Below are 16374 nucleotides of genomic sequence, written 5' to 3'. Positions count from 1 at the left end.
TTGTGGTAAAAGAATAGAGGTGGCGACTGGTAAAATTTGTAAAGCCTCAGCAGGACCGTTCCTTGTGGACTAAAGTAGTAGGTAATATTGTAGCCCAGAGTATGTTTTGAATGTCCATTTAAAAAGTAAAACTAAAAATGTAGATGCCTTGTGAATTTAAAAAATAAATCTAAAAGTCCTTGGCCAAGCAAAGTTTTGCCCTTGGGAAATGCTAGTAAAAATGACTTGGGAAATCCTACCTCATTTCAGCAGCCACAACCTCCATGGCTGTGACACTGAGCACTATTGCCTTGATCGACCTGTGATGCTACTGTGACATCACTGTGATGTCAGCCTGATTTCCCACTTTTCATGAAGGGCCCAAGATTGTGTGCTTAGTTTACAACTCTGAAGTCCAAAAGGATCGTTTTAATCCTGTTTTGAAACACAGATTTGCACTCATCCATAGACTCTGCTAAAAAAGTTGGTGACCTTACAAACCTCTTCTGCATTACAGGTTTAGCTGTATCAGTGTGTGCGTGTGCGTGTGCATGTGCGTGTGTGTGAAATATATGTGTAGACATTTTCCTATAGATGTTAAATACATCTTTAGAAACACAACAAGTAGTATCAGTGTGGATGGATAAGATCAATGGTTGTTTAAGGAGTGGCCACCTTCTGTCATTTGGAGAAAGTAGCACTTTTAAACCTGTGTAAGATCAAGTTTGCTTTTCCCCAAGTCTCTGTTAGAAAAGCAGTGATCAGACTGACCTCATCCTATTTTGGTTATCTTACCATTAGATGAGTGCATATCAAGGATAGATCTCCCATTAGCTTTGCGTGAAAACATCAGAAATAGCACAATATTGTCGGTTTTCTAACTCAGTAAAACTGTGCATTCTTTAGTGACATTAAAGTTACGTCTTAGATTATGTAGCATTGCTCTTCATAGGAAGATTTTTTTGCTACTATTTAGCTCCCCAGTTCTTATCAAACAGCAAACTGATTCCAAATACTGATCTCTTGTCCATAGCAGCACGAATAGATTCAAAAGTAGAAGCCAAGAGATTTCAAATAGGTTACATCTTTAGACAATCAGATGTAAAACAGTTTGATTTGTGAATTGCGGTGTGATCAGAGTCTACCAGAATGCAAGTGCAGCATTTTGATCTTTAAGGAAAGAACAATAACAACAAAGCCTCAGATAGGACAACCTGGCTTTGTGTGTGGTTTACAATGATACTCCTTCCAATGGTTTTAAAACAACTTCTCATAGGGACAATCTCTGTGTAAGGGGGAGTGTGTGTGTGTGGGGGGGGGAGTGTATTCTAGAGTTGGTAGTACTGATCTTGAAATCCAAGGCCAGAGCTGATTCTGCCATAAAGCATCGGGGCAGCGGTTTTTTGGGGTGAAGATTCCAGAGATGTGTTTGAGCAAGATTTGAATCTAGTAGCACCTTAGCATTCAACAAGATTTCCAGGCTTTTGAGAATCAGAGCTTTCTTGTCAGATATAAGAAGGAAAGCTAGACCTCACAAAATCTTGTTGGTCTTCAAGTTGCAACCAGACTTGAATCTTGTTATTCTACTGCAGACTTATAAGGCTACCCATACCTTCAGAGAAGTGTTATTTCCCTGCTTCTAGCCTTCATCTCAGTTTGCTGGTTGTCTCTTTCTTAATGACCGAAGGTGGTTTGCCATTTCAGCTTTTTACTTCTGAGACAAAACTATCTAAAGGGACACCACCAAGGTCTCCTGGGGTGAATTTCTGGCTTGCAGCACCTTTTTTTTTTAAAATCTTGTCAAAAAAAGTTCAAGGTAGTTTTTTACAATAAAACCCCCCCTCTGTGCTGATTCCCCATTCCCATCTGTTCTTTCATATGTACTCTCTTGCTTTATTTATTACTTCTTTTCCCTGTGCTCCTCCCTGTAGCCATGTGCTCTTGTTCTCTCCTCTGTTGGTTGCCAGCCCTTTTAAAAGAAGACCTTTTATGCCTTCCTTCTGCTCCTTAATGCTAATGATAATAAGCTATCAATGTTGTAATTGCAATGTATGAATTATAGATTTAAGTATTTATTATTATATTATTATTATGTAATTTTGCTTCTGTGTATGTTGATATTTGTTTCACCGTTGTGAGTGTGTGCAGACCTTTCCCCATCTCCATGTGCCTGTTGGCCTTTCCTGGCTCCAAACATATATGATGTTGGCTGGTCAGTACTGTGGCATGCTTGGTCTTTAGATGAAGGGGGAAGATCTATGAAAATGGAAAATGGGTAGGTGAGGACTCTTCAGTGCCCTGCCATGCACAGAGGTTTGCTCAAATCTATAGATATTTGTAGGGCATCATAGAAGAGTTTACCAGTTACTGCAGTTTACCTTAGGAGATGGAGAAACAATATATTCCAAGTTTTCTCCCTCCTAGAGCATGTCTACAATAATGCTAATTAGTTCTGGTGCAAAAAGGAACCCAAGGAATATGGGTTTTTATATGGGGACTAAGAAATGCAGAGAATCTATATTTTACTTATTTTGACCCTAGAATTTTCACCTACTTGCTTTTGGGGGGAATTGTCTGGGGTTGTTTAGTACTAGAATTATCACGCATGAAGTATAAAGTAGGGCTTGTTTCAGTTGATATATAATGCAAATATAAAATCTTCATTGGACAGGATTTTCATTTGCATTACAGGTGCCTCTCTTTCTGTTCCATATTGAGACTGGTCAGAAATTTATGTAAATAGCCCAAAAGAGGTTCAAATCTGACAATCTTACTAATTTCAGTACAGTTTGTTCCCCAAGCAAGTGTGCTTTGGATTGCAACCCAAATTCTAAAGCTAATAACTTTAGGATATTTTTAGAGCCTGTTCCAGGTTATAGATAAATCTCCAAGTTCTGGAGCTTTTTTGATAACCTGCTGAGAGCTGAAGCGTGTTGCTCCTCTATCCCATTGCTGCTGAAGGAGAAGGTTCTTCCCGTTTCCATCTTGCATCCCAAGATGTTCATAGAGACTGGGTTAGTAGAAGCAGCCATAGGTCTATGATCTAATTAATGGTCTCTTACATTCCTGTATCACTGACAGTGGAACAAATGCTTTCCCTCCCCAGCATTAGAAACAAGTATTAGCATTACTGGGGGAAAATTCAGTGAACAAAGCATATTTGTCTGGGTCCCACCTGTTCTGTCAACTGCTCTGTCGAGAGGTCCAAACAGGCTTCTTGGCAAGACAAAGAAATCATCACCTTCCTGCCACAGTACTACCGTGTCAACCAGGATAGGAATCAATTTAAGGTGAGGTACTTCGGAACAGCCATCAAATATAATGTGTATGTTTGCAATTTTAAAAATATATAGGTGGGGAAAGGAAATGCTGAAGAAGGTCTTTCTATTGCAGTACGTAGCATTTATTTATTATTGCTCAGAATTCTTTTGGAAGGAATGGAAAAAAACCCATCTTCTCAGGAGGCATATGTTGAATTCTTTATGGTCTCTTGTCTACCAGTCTACATTTTTAATCCACTTCTCCTGTCTCTCAAATGCTCATGGACAAAGATTTATTCGGGGCAAGTGGTTAAGCACCTTGACAAAGATGCAGAATGGAAAGTCTTCTTCTGACAAAGCCCTTGCACAACAAGAGATGAACAAGATGATCCAAGACTGGGCAGTTCCTTTTCCAGCAGTGCCCTTGGAAAGGGGATTGCGCCCGAACATCTGCACGTTCCTAGGATGAATTCTGAGTACTGTCCAGAGTGGGGTGGGTGGGGAAAAGACCTTTTGCAATTGGTCCGTGCGTCTGTTCCCTCTCTCATGAAGTTATGATAACCAAAATGCATCTCCTTCTGCCTGCTAAAGGAATGCTGATACTGGATGTTGCCTGGCAGGACCGAGTGGTGCACTCCGCCCCTGCTTCGACTTAATTTATTACTGGAGGCTGTAAACAGCAGTGCTTTTTTACCCTCTCTTTTCCTTTCTTTTGTATTTTGGGAACAATGTGTTGTAATAAATTCCTGATAGATGTTTTAACATCTCATGTTGGCTCTGTTCTTTGGGGATCTGTATTTAGGGAAGGGGAAATGGAAGGGGAAGGGGGGACTGAGAAGGGGGTAGCCCTGGCATCATTGGCAGGAGATCAGGCAGTCATGGCACAGTGTCACATGCCGTGCAAAGGGGCTGTCAGTACTAGTTGTTGCTGTCTAGTTGCTGACCTCAACACTGATAAAGTGCATTCCATAAGGCAGTCACAATCATAATAGAAGTTGGTCACTAAGAGGGGAATCTTGTATGCTTCTTGATATAGCTGTGCAGCTTGAGAATACTAGTCTGATAAAACTGCAATAAAAGTGCTGGTGTGAGAAAAGATCTCTGGTTCCTCTATTAAAACTAATTCATGGTTCCATGCACTCACTTCCTGTGGACCAAATATACATGCATACACCTTTCCATTGAACTTGGAAATACCCAGTCCCGGTAGGAAATTGCCATCTGCAGAAATCCCTAAATAGCCTTGTTTCCAAAGGGGTGTGGGGGGGAACCCCTCCCAAGTGAATCCTGCCAAGCCTGTGACCAATACTCTGCAGCTTTCTACAGGAGATTTTCACAAAGAAGAGAATCATGAAATGGCTAATGGCCATGCGTCAGAGAGTTGATTAATGATATGCCATGTAAGCAGTGGCCAGCACGCCTGCCAATACGTGGTTCTCAATGACACCTTTGGCAAGACCTGAATTGGTGTCCTTGTGCAGTATGAGGGAGAGCCTGATTCTGGCAGACACTAGTTACTGCCTAAGCTTGTTGAGATTGTGTTCTTCAAAGCACTGCAGATATTGTTAATTTGTCAACCAGCTACAGTTCATGGCAGAACACAACTTGCAGCCACCGCCTCCTTATGTCCTTCTGAGGCTGTCCTTTTATACAAACTGTAAGGTCAATATGAAGCCATGTGGCAGGTCAGGGACTGAACATCGCTTTAAGCACTGTCAACAAAACTGCCCCACCTGGAGGAGCAACAGCCCATTTGTCTGCCACAGGCTCCCTGAATGCATTTTATGGTTATTAAATGGCCCATGTTTGAAAAGGATTTGTAGTCTCCCCTATTGGAATTCAATCCAAGGTAGGTTGGAATGTGCACAGTCCAATTTGATGTGCATGTTTACAAACAACAAGCATTAGTGTGATAGTGTTTGGGGCTGAACTAGGAGATCAGAGTTGAGATCCCCACGCAACCAGAAGCCTTTCTACCTGAACTGCGGCCAGTTCTCAGCCTAATCTTCCTCAGAAGGATCCGTGGAACAACCAAGTTCACTACCCTGGAGCTTTTGAAGGAGAGGCAGGATAAAAATGTCATCAAGTCCGACTAAGCACAAGCAGATGTTGTCTCTTTTTGCTCAGTGATCCTCTTTGGTCACTTTCAAAACTATACAATTTTCCTGTCTTGGTATGTTGATCTTATAATATTGTGCCATATTGACCCTACTTGGCACAACACAGAAGTTTAAAGCTATACCAGACATCATCAGAAGAAAACATGAATTCTTGGGCCCAGATTCAGAGACTAGCAGACACAGTGTGCAAAAGAACAAAAGCACCAGAAAACTAACTTGAGATCAAAAGATTGTTTAACCAGCAACTATTTTTTTGATGTTGATATCCTGTATATCTCTACAACCCAGTCATCTGCTATAGTTTCACTGACTGGGGAGTAAGGCCCAGCTCACGGTTGAATTTCTCAGGCATTAGCTGTCTTGCAGGGGTAGTCAACCTGTGGTCCTCCAGATGTCCGTGGACTACAATTACCATGAGCCCCTGCCAGCAAACTCTGGCAGGGGCTCATGGAAATTGTAGTCCACGGACATCTGGAGGACCACAGGTTGACTACCCCTGTTCTAGGAGACCCCATCTTAAACTAGTTGACATTTAATCTCTTCTAGGAAATTTCTTCCAGTGCTTGAAATACTTCCTTGTGGAGGTTGGGCTGTAAAAGAAGAGACTCCCTGGCAAGACTGGAGGATGACAAACTTGGAATTTGGTGGAAAAAAACTATTGGGATTGAATCCTGCTGACTTCTTGTGTAATGTTATCTAATGTTCATGTTTTTTTCAGCCTCTGTCCCACATGGCTTTTATCTATGGCATGCAGGTCCTAAGCTCTCTGTCATGGTCTTATTGGCGATGTCTCCTCCAGCACTTTTCATTTGGTTGGATCCAACCTTAGAACCTTCACTTCATTCATGATGACACAGGTATTTGGCTAGGAGTCTTGCAAAACATCCCAAAGGGGTAGAATTGAGAAGACTGCTGTCTCCATATCTCCATGTCTGAACTCTGCTGGAACAAAAGCCTAGTCTAACTATGTGACAAAAGAAGGTGATCATATCCTGAGTTGGTAAAACATACTATAGTACTTCAGACTGCTTTCGGGGAATACCATTTTCATGTTCCTCCAGATGTGGAAAATTGTTTCCTAAAAACAGCAAAGCAGCACAGCAGGCAAAGGGCTGTTCCCAGCTTCCACAATTAGACATCACTGTAGGGGAATGTTGAGAAAATGTTATGCCCCTTCTAAATTGATTAACAGTCTATTCTACCGTTGAGCCACCTCATTTAGCTGCCTGTGCAGTCACAGTTTGTGTCTCTGCTATTGGCAGTTTCAGTCGCCCGTCCTCTGAAAGTTCATATTACAAACTTTTCTCTTGAATATTAAGATGCAACCATCAGTAAACCTTAACGATGTCCAAACTGACTACTCACCCACTACCTGATTGGGGCCTCGACAGTCTGGGAGGGGGGAGCAGGAGGAGTATAGACTGCCCACCAGCCTCATGGGACTCAGCTTGGCCTCTGCATTTTTCCTTCCTTCTCCCTCCCATGACTTATGTTTTTGCCAAGTTGCCAGCCCCCAGAAAGGCCATAGTGCAGGTGTGCATCCTAGTGCCTGTTGTTGCCCTGGGTGCGACACGCTTTTCCTCTAGTAACTCAATAATGCTTAGGGCACCTCTAACTTGGCCAGCATGGTGAAATGTGTGACTAAAGGTAAAGGTAAAGGTAAAGGTATCCCCTGTGCAAGCACCGAGTCATGTCTGACCCTTGGGGTGACGCCCTCTAGCGTTTTCATGGCAGACTCAATACGGGGTGGTTTGCCAGTGCCTTCCGCAGTCATGACCGTTTACCCCCCAGCAAGCAAGCTGGGTACTCATTTTACCGACCTCGGAAGGATGGAAGGCTGAGTCAACCTTGAGCCGGCTGCTGGGATCAAACTCCCAACCTCATGGGCAGACAGCTTCAGACAGCATATCGCTGCCTTACCACTCTGCGCCACAAGAGGCTCTTGTGACTACCAAATGTTTTATTTTGCTGTTATTGCCCAGATTAGTTTGTTTCACAAGTGAGATTTCCAATCGAGTTTCCCCTTCTCATTCCTGGTACCCAAACAGCTGATTACTGTGCAAAAACAGCTTCCTTCCTTTTCTTGGTTTGCATAGATGTGTGGCAGACCTGCTTCTGACCTCTGGTTGTGGCACTGGGAGAGTCTGGTGAGGAAGGTGAGAGGTAGTGGAAGGCAGCAAATAATCCTCCACTCTTAAATTATACTATGGATGTGAGCAGTTGATGCCCATGGTCATTGCTGCCTGGAAGGACAAAGATGGAATGCTAAGGAATACGGAAGCTGCACCCCTCTGAAGCACTGCCCTGAGGTCTTGCTTATAGTGCCATTGGAAGAACAGTGGGGCACAGGAGTGGGGCTAAAATTGGGTCCCCCACTTACCTGGTTTGAGAGATCTTCACACAACCCAATACTTTAAAATATATTGGATAAGGATTCCAACCTAATTCTAGCAACTTTATTTTCAAATCTAGCGGCTTTTAAACTTGTATTACTTCAAATGAAACACAATAGAGCCTGTTCAAAAATTCAGCTTCCAGTTTAACAACAAGAAATGCATGTACCAACCTGAAATGTTCATATCTAGGGCTGCCTTTCTCAACTTTTGTACTGTTGAGAAACACCAGAAGTTGTGAGATTGTTCAGTTGGGAATCATAGCTGTTTACATGCCTACCTGGGGCTCCTCCACTTCACATCTCCAGGCCCATCATTGGCTATTTTTGGGAGGTGGGGTGGGGAGATTGCCTTTGCCATATATGGTCATATCACCCAATACATGTTTAACAAAGTTTAAAATTATATAAACAGTTAACTCCCATCCATTCAGAAAACCCTTCCAGGGCTGTCAAGAAACCCCAGGGTTTCACAAAACCCTCTTTGAGAAAGCCTGTGCCAGGTGATGTGCAGTGATATGGAAGTTCTAACTGAGGTGTAATGACCTGATCACACATTCTGTTGTGGAATAACTGAGCGTATTTAAAGTCTGTCAGTTTTAAAAGACACCCCCCCCCCAAATATAGTTATAGCTTTCATCTTGGAAGGGTCATAGTAAAAGGTTTTAGTAGATTCTTTTTGGAGATAAAAAGGGACAGAGAGAAGTCTGGCAGAGAGAAGAAGTACCTCCTTGAACCATGAGGAGAAGATGGGATATGAGTCTATGTAAATAAATGAGGCAATTCGCTCTGCGATGGTAATGGTAGCAGCCACTGTTGCATGAGAAACACTGAAACATCCTTTTTCCAGTACTTGGACTTTTATTGACTTAGAAAGGCTGCCAAAGCTATAAATAAATGTTCTAGTACTAAATATAGAAACTATAGAAACAGGTTTCAGTCTATTTATTTAGCTTGTGCCTCCATGAGAGCTTGCCAATATTAAATCTTACATTGCTTCATCCCATTCATGCGGTGACCTGACCCCCCATGGTGGGCAGCAGTCTTGAGATGTTGCACTGGGTCATTTGAAGGATTTGGCCTGTCTGAACTTCTAGACACAAACCACTCTCTAGGTATGATCTTCATGAGCCCTTAATCCTCACAAGGATTTTTTAAGGCCAGTAACAGGAAACGCAGCTCAAAAAAAGGTCCCCAATCCAGATGCCTAGCTAGGGCTCCTGCATTCCAAGATATCTCTCAGCAAACTAGGAAGTCCAAAATAGATATGCTTTAACATTCTACTTTAAAAACATAAGCACTTCCACCCTTGAAGCAATGGATATTTGGACTAAAAAGTCCTCTATCTGTGTAACTTAATATACATACTAATCCATAAAACAGGATGTACAATATAATATCTCTAGACTTATAACTTTGAACCACATTAAAACACGACCAAACACATTTCTGCTTCCAAGGCCTTCCTCAGAGGTCAAATTATTGTGAACCTGCACATTATGACATATAAACGTGTTAATATCAAGTTGATTATAAGGCCTGAAGATGAATAGATAATATAATTATTCAGTAATTTATATATGAAAAACATTTGCTACATTAGAACATTTTTATTTTTTTTGTAGTCATTGCTTTCATTCCAAATATAATGTGTAGCAAAAGAATCAGGTTTTCTTAAGCTTTTAAGCACACATATCCAGAGAATGACTCCTATAAGAAATTATATTTCAAAGCTCTTTTAATGAGAAAAGTTGAATTCTGTTAATTAAGTACACACCAAATTGCAGTAAAATAAGATGAACCTTATAACATGCATAACTACCATAGCTATCAAAACCCTTGGAGTGTGTCTAACAACCTTTCACAGTGACTTCTACATTTCACAAACCTCTCAAAAAGTAGAGGAGAGTTGGTGCAGTCCACATGGTGAGTCTTCTCTTACCCAACCTTTGGGTACTCAACTTTGTTGTTTCTTCATGTTGGAGTTTTTTCCCGCTCCCGTTTTGTTGTTCACTCAGATAAGAATTAAGCCCCTTACAGATGACCCATTTGCATGTTGGGTGACTGCACAGAGCGAGCATAAGCATGCTGCCCCCACCATCATGGGATCACTGAGTCATCTGCACAGTGCACAGGCACAGAGGAAGTGCCTGTACATACACTCCCTCCCCCTGAATAAAAACATGTGAAAAGCAGTGTTGCTGATTGCAGTGTTGCTGAATGCCCTCCCTCTGGGCATTCATACTGCTCAGATGACTTGGGGATTTGCAAAGAGGCGAGTGTGGGGCCACTGCTCTTCTGACCACTGTCCCTCCCCTTGCAGTCAGTCAACACATCCATGCATCATTTGTACAGGGCTTTAGTGTAATGAAATACAGATAAATGAACTCCTGAAGTAATACTCTTAACTTCTGCATTGTGCTTAAAATCATAGAATCATAGAGTTGGAAGGGACCTCCTGGGTCATCTATTCCAACCCCCTGCACTATGCAGGACACTCACAACCCTAGCGCTCATCCACTGTAACCTGCCATCCCCTTAAGCCTTCACAGAATCAGCCTCTCCGTCAGATGGCTATCCTGCCTCTGTTTAAAAATCTCCAAAGATGAAGAACCCACCACCTCCCGAGGAAGCCTGTTCCACTGAGAAACTGCTCTAACTGTCAGGAACTTCTTCCAGATGTTTAGACGGAATTTCTTTTGAATTAACATTTTGCTTTGCCGAAGCATTGGTAGGGCTGGGCATTCTTTTCCCCCTTCCCAGTAATGTTAAGCTTTATATTTTAAGTTATGTATATGGACTGTCTTATGCTCTCTCTCTGGCTCTGAAATTAGAAAGAAAGCCAAATGGAAATCTTTGAGAAGATTGCAGGGGCAGGCCAAAATTACAAGGAAATATGATAATGGTCATAAAACCCTAACAATAGTATGGTGCTGTTTCAAAATGAATGTGTTGACCCCCACAGCACTGATCACTCAGCCGGCTGGTGTTATTTCCCATGAGGCATCAGTAGGGTTGCCAGATCAGTTGGACGAGCCAGTGGGGGATGGGGGAACATACCAGGAACTTGAAGGGAAAAAAACAGGAAATAAAAGTGACGTCCCTCCGTTACCCAGAAGTAACATAGCACAGTAAGGGTGACATTCTCGTTTGTGGGCAAAACCTCTATGGTACAATTAGTTTCTTATAGGGTTTTGCCCAAACACCAGATCATCGCTTCCGGGGATGTTGCTTTCACTTCCTTGTTGTTTCTTTCCCACCCTTGGTAAGTTCCCCTGGTTACTGAGAACATGGGGAGAGGTTCCCTTTTCCCCAAATGGGAATTGACAACCCTAGGCATCAGTTGGAATCAGACTGGCTGAGAATAGCTCTGTTGTGACTCCGGCAGGCTTCTGCTTCTTGACTCAGAGCTGGGTGGTCATGCCATTACTCAAAGGGACCCATTGCTCATCTGTCTGTGTTCCCCTCGGATGGAGCCACTGCTGCTCATTCTGCTTCACTTCTAAGGTTTATGGTATTAGTTTATTCTCCAAGTGTTTCCTGTCAAATGAGCTGAATGTTCCTCCCTCCCATCCTCCCACTGATCAGCAAAACAGTGTGGGCATCACAGCCCAACTGGCATCCTTCACATGTATGAACTAAGCTGTCTACCACTTCTTCACATATAATACCTATTTCACTGGAAGGAGAGTTTGCAGTACAGGGAGCTGGGGTGTGATTAGGTCATGTTTTGACTGATTCCAGAGAAAAGCCCACAGAAACCTACTTTGCCACCAGGGTGGAGGGAACATTGGATCATATGTGTTCATTCAGTGCCTTTCCAAATGATCCCACTTATGTTAGCCATTGCTTAATACTTTCATCAGTTAATTGTCAGTATAATTAAGGCCTGCTAGTGAGAAAAACTCGATGCCTATGTAAGCACTAACATATGGCTCCAATTTGTAGGTGGCTTTAGAATTCAGCATCTCCTACACAGTCAACGAGGGCCAGATTTTCAGAACATCTCAGCTAGGTAGATAAATGGAAGATGACCTATTCGGAAGATTTAATTCCTGTTATATTTTTTTTACTTTGATTTTGAGATTTAGGGATCAGAACAGTCAGTTGGTGGCACCACTTAAATGTCTTTTGCAATAAATAAAAACTGCAATTATGGCTACAGAAGAGGGGAAACAAGCCCTGACTCCTGTGTGTGTTCAGTCATTTTTATTGTGGGTAAAAACCAAATGGCCCTGCCAGACAGGCTGTTCTGTTTTCAGAGGCTCCACCAGGCCTGGTGGCTGAGAGAGAAGCAAATAGTTTGGCTCCTGCATACCCTGCAGTGAAGTCATTGCCAGCCTCCTTCCAGAAAAGACAGATGACATCAGTGCAGTGGGTCTGTGCCATGTAAACAGAACTGTGCAGCCAATGCAAATGAGGGCGAAGGAGTCTTGCTCACATATACACACAAATCTCCCCTGTTTTTACTATTAGGACTGTAGCCTTTGCAGCTCTGCCATCCTCACTTCTGCTGACCATAGATCCCAATGTCAGGCATTTTTCTGTGGGTACAGTTGCCTGAGAGATTCTCATTTGACTAGCCATTAAGTAAGATTTGTTGGCATTATGGAATAGATGCTAGAGCTCCTGCAGCAATTTTTTTAACCATTCTAATTCTCTCTGTTTTGACAAATTATAGTGTGAACAAACACTTCAACATTGAAACTTCAGATTCCTTTAGCATTTAAAAGCAACCTTCTCTGGTTCAGAAAGTTGCATATAGTAGAGTGTCACATTTTGTAGCATGCTGATCCTGCAGGAGCTACATTGATTGCCGGTTAACTTCCGGATCAAGTTCAAGGTTCTGGTCTTAACATTTAAGGCTATATGCGGCCTGGGTTCTACCTATCTGTGAGACCACTTATCTTCTTATGCTTCCCGCCGGGCCCTTCACTCTGTGGGTATGAATTTGATGGTTGTCCCGGGCCCCCAAGAAGTGTGCCTGGCCTCAACCAGGGCCAGGGTCTTTTCGGACCTGGTGGAACAAGCTCCCAGAAGAGCTGAGGGACCTGACGGAGCTCTTCTGCCAGGCCAGGCTGGAGACCAGGGGTGGTAAGATCGATTCCCTCCCTCCCCCCTTGTGATCAGTACCCCTAGGCTGGCATCGCCCAGACCATCTATAGTAGACATAGACTGGGAGCAGCAGAGTTTAGGCTCTGTGGGAAAGAATAAGGTTTCATTTGTTGCCACTATGGATGATTCATAAATGTACAGGGTTTTTTAATGGTTTTTATATTTTTATTGTAAACCACCTTAAGCCAGCCTGGCCGAAAGTGGCAGTCTAGAAATTAAATTAAATTAAATTAAATTAAATTCATAGAATCATAGAATCATAAGAGTTGGAAGGGGCCATACAGGCCATCTAGTCCAACCCCCTGCTCAACGCAGGATTAGCCCTAAGCATCCTAAAGCATCCAAGAAAAGTGTGCATCCAACCTTTGCTTGAAGACTGCCAGTGAGGGGGAGCTCACCACCTCCTTAGGCAGCCTATTCCACTGCTGAACTACTCTGACTGTGAAAAACTTTTTCCTGATATCTAGCCTATATCGTTGTACTTGAAGTTTAAACCCATTACTGCGTGTCCTCTCCTCTGCAGCCAACAGAAACAGCATCCTGCCCTCCTCCAAGTGACAACCTTTCAAATACTTAAAGAGGGCTATCATGTCCCCTCTCAATCTCCTTTTCTCCAAGCTGAACATTCCCAAGTCCCTCAACCTATCTTCATAGGGCTTGGTCCCTTGGCCCCAGATCATCTTCGTCGCTCTCCTCTGTACCCTTTCAATTTTATCGACGTCCTTCTTGAAGTGAGGCCTCCAGAACTGCACACAGTACTCCAGGTGTGGTCTGACCAGTGCCGTATACAATGGGACTATGACATCTTGTGATTTTGATGTGATGCCCCTGTTGATACAGCCCAAAATGGCATTTGCCTTTTTTACCGCTGCATCACACTGCCTGCTCATGTTTAGTTTACAATCCACAAGTACCCCAAGATCTCGTTCACACACAGTGCTACCTAGAAGCGTATCCCCCATCCAGTAGGCATGCTTTTCATTTTTCTGACCCAGATGCAGAACTTTACACTTATCTTTATTAAATTGCATCTTGTTCTCATTTGCCCATTTTCCCATTGTGTTCAGATCTCGTTGAACTCTGTCTCTATCTTCCGGAGTATTTGCCAGTCATTCCAATTTGGTGTCATCTGCAAACTTGATGAATAGTCCCTCCACCCCCTCATCTAGATCATTAATAAATATGTTAAAAAGTACCGGGCCGAGCACCGAGCCCTGAGGTACCCCGCTACTCACCTCTCTCCAGTCTGATGAAACACCATTGACAACAACTCTTTGAGTGCGGTTCTCCAACCAATTCCCCATCCACCTGACTATCTGAAAATCCAGATTGCAGTCCTTCAATTTATCCATCAGAACATCATGGGGAACCCTGTCAAAAGCCCTGCTAAAATCCAAGTAAATGACATCAACCGAATTTCCCCGATCCAGTAAACCTGTTACTTGGTCAAAAAAGGAAACCAGGTTGGTCTGGCAGGACCTGCTGGAGACAAATCCATGCTGACTTCCTTGGATCACCAAATTGTCCTCCAGATGTTTGCAGATCACTCCCTTTAATATCTGCTCCATTATCTTCCCCACAACAGAGGTCAGACTCACTGGTCTGTAGTTTCCCGGGTCATCCTTCCTCCCTTTTTTGAAGATCGGAATAACGTTTGCTCTTTTCCAGTCCTCCGGGACATCTCCAGTCCTTAAAGAGGTTCCGAAGATGATGGACAAGGGCTGTGCAAGTTCTCTGGAAAGTTCTTTGAGTACTCTCGGGTACATTTCATCCAGACCAGGGGATTTGAACTCATCCAGTGCAGCTAAATGCCTCTCGACAACCTCTCTATCCATGTTAACCTGCCACCCAGACACTATCCTTTGGCTACGGCCATCTCTAGATGTGCCTAAACACTTTGACCTGTGGGAAAAAACAGATGTAAAATAGGCACTAAGCCTTTCTGCTTTCTCTGCATCTTTCGTTAGAGTTTGTCCATCTGCACCCAACAGTGGGCCTATTGCCTCCTTGACTTTACGTTTGCTCCTCACATAACTGAAAAATCTTTTCTTGTTACAATGGGCTTCCCTGGCCAATCTTAGCTCACTCTCAGCTTTGGCCTTTCTGATGATTGATCTACAGTGCCTAGTAACCTGTAAGTACTCTTCTTTAGAGCTCTGTCCTTCCCTCCATTTCCTGAACATTTTCCTTTTCTTTCTTAGTTCCTCTTGAAGTTCTCTGTTCATCCAAATAGGCTTCTTAGAGCTCCTGCAGTGTTTTCGTCTTTCTGTGATAGTCATTGATAGTCAAATTAATATATAATAATTTGCACAGCTCATCACTTGCTGAGCTGAATTAAGCCAACCTGCCTTAAGGCTGATCTGGTAGTCAACTGGTAACCAGACAGTTTTATTTAGGACTCCCTTGGACTAATTTAGTTTTTATTTATTGGAATTGCTGATTGAACATTTAAATTGTGGCCTTTTGTATGTTTTTATAGTTGTCTTATTCACATTGGAAGCTGCCTTGAGTTCTGCAAGGTAGAAGGTAACAAATGTTTTAAACAAACAAATACACAAATAAATAATTATAACAATGCCCTATCTTCCTTTCAATCTGTGAGGCATCTCATCCCTAATGCCATCCAAGTGGGAGGGATTAAGTGACAGTTGGCCAGGCACGCTGATGGAAGGAGATTCAGAGTGTGTTAGTGTACATGCACACTCATATCCTGAAAATTAGATCAATGCTTATTAAGCACCATTAAATTGCTCCGGATTGGGGGTTCTGGTTTTGTGTCAAGCAGAATATTGGCAGGGTGTGTTGAAGAAGGCACCTGCTACTTGCAGTCCCAACTAAAGAGCATATTGCATTAAGAAAGAACAGTTTATGTACTGTGGATATGGCTTGAACAATACATCTTCAGCAGTCTGAGACAGGGACACTGCCAGGCACTACGAGTTATCTCCACAGACTGGAATCCATTACTCAGTGTATGTAATTGGTTGACATTACCTCATCATGTCACTCCAATTCATAGGATTACTTCATTAGGAAAACACAAATACACAATGTACCTGACTGCACAAGCACCCCATCCTTACACAAACGCCTATCTAGGAAGGGGGTTTTGAGTCATTTTCTTTTGGAATCCCTAGGATATGTATTTCAGTAAGTAATCTCTTCCTGTACTGTGAACTGAAAATTGCTGCTATTTTCTCAAACACGTTTGCATATGCATGCAAAGTGACAATAAATACAACATATAATGACTCACCATGACAGCATAATGGCCGAGATTCTCAGCAGGCATAAACTGGCCATTGTCTCTTTGCTTTTCATTGTCTGAGAGTCTATTCAGCTTTTGCACAGGGCAGAGATATGGGTGAGAAAATTTTCCAAAATTGATAATATTTGATTATTTTTCCTTGGAATGTCCCCTATTTTTAAAGATTCATTATTTTATAGAATAATGAATCGCTAGATTGTCAAATGCCATTACTATATTAGTCAAGTTTCAAAACTGTTA

The sequence above is a fragment of the Paroedura picta genome, chromosome 2 (assembly GCF_049243985.1).
Source record: "Paroedura picta isolate Pp20150507F chromosome 2, Ppicta_v3.0, whole genome shotgun sequence".
In the NCBI taxonomy this organism is placed as follows: Eukaryota; Metazoa; Chordata; class Lepidosauria; order Squamata; family Gekkonidae; genus Paroedura; species Paroedura picta.
Note: the sequence above shows the minus strand (reverse complement) of the source record.